Source organism: Sinocyclocheilus anshuiensis, unplaced genomic scaffold (assembly GCF_001515605.1).
Source record: "Sinocyclocheilus anshuiensis isolate Anshui unplaced genomic scaffold, SAMN03320099.WGS_v1.1 scaffold350, whole genome shotgun sequence".
NCBI classification, from domain to species: Eukaryota; Metazoa; Chordata; class Actinopteri; order Cypriniformes; family Cyprinidae; genus Sinocyclocheilus; species Sinocyclocheilus anshuiensis.
Genome location: NW_015546064.1, coordinates 79947 through 84541, shown reverse-complemented (window position 1 = coordinate 84541; position 4595 = coordinate 79947). Strand labels below are relative to the sequence as shown.

Genomic DNA, 4595 nt, shown 5'->3' with positions numbered 1-4595 from the left:
GTGTGTGTGTGTGTGTGTGTGTGTGTGTGTGAGGACCCGCCGTCTTCATTATCTGTTCCTGCATGTAATTTGATGTTAATTTCATCTCATCTCTTAATTGGCTGATTTATTGTGGTGATTAATTTGTTTTTCGAGCTCTCCCTTTTGGTTTAGTTGCTTTAATTGGTCGCTAAGTGAAATGCAGACACACTGGAGCATTAGCATACGAGCAGAGTCCCTTCACTTCCTGTTTCCTGTAGATCTGAAGCTGATCTGCTTTGCTTAATGAACATCTCTCTGGTGTTAGGAGGGATTGCTAGACCGGCTCGGACCAGGATATGTGTCGACTTACTTAGTTTTTATGGTTAGGTTAGTTAAGAAGGGATTAAAACAGTGTAAGCTGGTTACTAGATGTCAGTGAAATAAAATGCTGAAGGTGAAGCAGACAGCATCCAAACCCAGAGACAACCCAACAAATATAACCCATTTAAAACACTCTTTTTTTTTTTGTGATCAGTACATGCATATTTATGCATTTAATACAAAACAATTTTAATATATAATATTATATTGCATTTTGTTTTTTTTTATGGTATAATATATATTTTTTTACATTTTTATGTCGTTTTTTAAAGTGTCCAGTCACCCCAGCAGCAGAGCGTTTCTCTGATGAGTGGGTGTGTGTTTGTGATTCTGTCGCGCTTCTGCATCCGTGTGTGTGAGAGTGATGTCTTCATATGGCCTCGACTTTAGAGAAGAGCCAGTGTGTTTGACGAACGCCGTTCGCACCTCCTGTTTCTCCTCCGTTCATTCAGCTTCCACTCTTTATTCCCTCGTCTTTCACTCGTTTCTCTGCTGTGAACGTTTCAGTCTGACAAACAGACTTCAGTGTTTGTTTCTCGATAACCTGCACCGGATCGAGGTAAAACACGTCACGCGTGTGCGAACGCTCTGCTGTGTGGTTATTATAATCAAGATTTTTCTTTACAATTATTTACATGTTATGACAACTATGACACAGACACACACACACTCACACTCACACAAACACAGACACACACACACTCAAACACACACACACACACACACACACACTAACACAAATACACACACTGTTTACTGATGTCTTTCTTGAGCTGCTTTACATCAGAATTGAGTTTTCCTGTTTATCACTGTAAAGCTACTTTGACACGTGCTATAGAAATAAAGGTGACCTGACACACACACACACACACACAAACACAGTGTCTCCTTTTAATGGGTCAGTTTGGCTGTGAATACAGAATTCAGGACTGAAAGATTTGTGTGTTTTTATCTGCAGCTGCGACACACACACACACACACACACACACACACGCTAATTTACATGTAAATGAGGTCATCCCGAAGGCTTCTATTAAATACTCCGTGCTGTTTTTATGTGAATCAGTATGCAGCGATAACCGCTCCAGACAGCAGTGTGCTTTATCGTGATGCGTCTGGTTCAATTCTCATCACAGTTATTGTGCATTTCATAATAATTGTTAATGTAAGAGTGTTGTCAGTATGATCAGATGAGTCCAGACATGTTCAGATCACAGCTGATGTCACTTCCTGTCCATCATCACACTGGACAGTCGAGTCTGGTGACCCGCGGAGAGCTGAACTCATTTAGTGATTAGCCGACTGACGTCTTCTTAACGACAGTATGTGTGAAAGAGCAATTAATGTCAGGAGTGATCATCATCATCATCATCATGAGCGCTGCTATCAGAGACACAGACTGAAGGACAGAGAAACAATAGAGGGTAATTGACGCTTTGCTAAGCCCCGCCCCATTTGATAAGCCCCACCCCACATTATAAGCCCCAACCCCATAGATAAGCCCCACCCCACATGATAAGCCCCAACCCCATTAGATAAGCCCCACCCCACATGATAAGCTCCAACCCCATTAGATAAGCCCCGCCCCCTTTGATAATCCCCACACCACATAAGCCCCACCCCAACTTTATAGAGCGTCCTGAAGGAGTGAGTGTGACGTTCAGTGATTTCTGTGTTCTGATTGGTGGCGGTGGCTGATTACGTGACTGCTCAAGCTGTTCTGTCTCTCGTCTCTCACTGGTGTTAAAACAAGCACAAAAATAGTTTTTATTTATTAAAGAATAGATCATATTAAAAAATATATTATAGAGAGAGAGAAGTAGTACTTTATAATTATGCATTTATCATTTGTTAAAGGGGTCATATAATGCTACATGCACTTTTGCAAGTTGTCTGAACTGAAATGTGTGTTGGCAGTGTGTGTACACAACCACCCTATAATGATAAAAATCCACCCAGTGTTTTTTTTAATTGTTGGATGTAATAATGAACATAGCAGTCGTCATTTACTCCCGACATCTGAGCCGCTGAACTCGCAGTGGATTACGTTTGTTTCTGAAGAGAATGTGCCCCCGCATTCTACATAAATGCGTTTATGTTCATGCGAATCATTTGTGATCCAGCTTCATCTACAGAAGAAGTGAGTGTAAGGTTTTTTAATGAATCTTTGCAAATCGCCTTTCCCAATAATGTGCTAATTAGCAAGTTTCACGATGAATGCAGCTAAAGTAAACAGTCTCAGAGAGCAGCTCGGAAGTGAGGGGGCGGGGTCAGCAGAGCTCATTAACATTTAAAGGAAAATGCTACAAAACGGCTTGCTCTGAAAAGACCTGTTTTTGACTGGGTAAAAACTGTGTTTTTCTAAACTACCATTGAGAAATTTTAACCAAATTATGTTACAGACTTTTCATTAAGACCCTAAAGAATCATATCAACTTGTGGAAAATGGGCATCTTATGACCCCTATAAAATGTTGAAACATTATTTTATATATATTGCTGTGTGTGTGCACATTAAAATACATAAAACTATAGATAAATTAATATTCAAATTGATATTAAATAAATCCCAGGGCTTTATATATATATATATATATATGTGTGTGTGTGTGTGTGTATGTATATATATGGGTCATTGATGTATAAAATACAAACAATTATAATATCTATTGTAATTGTTCAAACATTAAGAATGTTGTGTACACATAAATTCATATTAAAATTTAAAATGAAGTGAATGTAGTGTTTTATCATCTAGATGAATTGGCCGTAGCCTTAAAAAAAATGTCATGTGGTGCGACCATGATTTATATTAAAATTAAATAATTTCCTTAACATGCTTAACATTTTTTTTTAAATGTTCTCAGTAATTAAAGTGTTTAGAAACAACGTATTTGCGTTTAATTTGAGTTTTTGTAAATAATGATCTCTTATTTTTGTTCTATAATTTCAGAGTTGCCTTCTTAAATGTAGTTAACAGACTTATTTTTCCTGTAAATTGCATAAAACTGATAAAAAATGTTTTAAAAATACCATTCACTTAAGCATGCTGTAGCAGTGATTCATATTTCAACCACAGAAATTAGTTTAAAAAATATTTTATTTTTAATTTAATTCAGTTATTGCTATTATTGGTCGCACCACATGATGAGTGGTCGCTCCAAATGACACAAAGACCTTATATCATTAAAAATCTATTTAAAGAGACGTGTGAAAAGTGCAGCACATGGCATTAACTGAAGTAATTTCTTTAGCCCCAGTTATTTCTGTACTTTGCCCAATATTTGCTGCTCAATTGACCCTTTCGCCAGGAGTTTGATTAGCAGGCAGTCTGACATATTATAACGCCAAATATGTCATTTTTGTCCAACAAACCAGACAGGAGAGTAGATTAACGTCTGTGGACTTGAACTAGAAAAATGGTGTGTATTGACATCTTTTCACGGTTGAAACAAGATACCTTCTGATGTTCATTCATGTTTATTTCGTGCTATGAATTGTAAAGATGAAGAGATGATCAGTTCATGTGCCGCTTCAACTGAGGCGCTACAGCGATCTGTCACGACACGTTAAAGAGCCACAAAACAGTATTTGTTGTTTGAATTTCTTTAAAAAAAAAAAAGACAAAATTTGAACACTGAGACTTTGTTTCATATTAAAAGTAAGCAGCTCTGTCTTTAAACCTGCTTGATGCTTCCATGGGTCCTTAGCAAATTGGTATATGATGCAAAGTCCTATCTTTGAATGGATTTCAACATAAAAGTCCCAAAATGATAGTTTCTTGATGGTCGCACCACATGATATTTCATAAAACGGACATCATCGGACAAAGTTTGTTTTTATATTATGATTGAAATATAAATACAAATGCTTTGCAATTTTACACAGGATTACAAAACACTTTGGAGATCATGCCAAATAGTGCATAACATTAATTTTAATAAATTTAGGGTAATTTCAAAGATGTTTACAAAAAAAAGTTATGGCCAGACGGTCGCGCCACATGATATTTTGACACTTTGAATAACAGAGAAATTACAAATAACTAATGTTTTTTGAAAAGTTAAAGTGAGTTCATACATGGGAGAGGTCCTTCATATATATGGCATATTTTTTTATGCATTTAAACCAAATTTTAACTGAAAAATGCAATCGGACAGAAAATGTAGGCGTCACGTCATTGACCCATATATATATATATATATATACAGTGGGTACGGAAAGTATTCAGACCCCCTTCAATTTTTCACTCTT

The 4595-nt window shown here is 36.7% G+C and overlaps 1 protein-coding gene across 1 annotated transcript in view; it reads left to right on the top strand.

Moving 5' to 3' along the window:
* LOC107699612 (neurexin-2-like) overlaps positions 1–4595 on the top strand; it is a gene marked incomplete at its 3' end in the record, with an annotated part of 357587 nt that overhangs the window by 273834 nt on the left and 79158 nt on the right. The window lies entirely within an intron of this gene.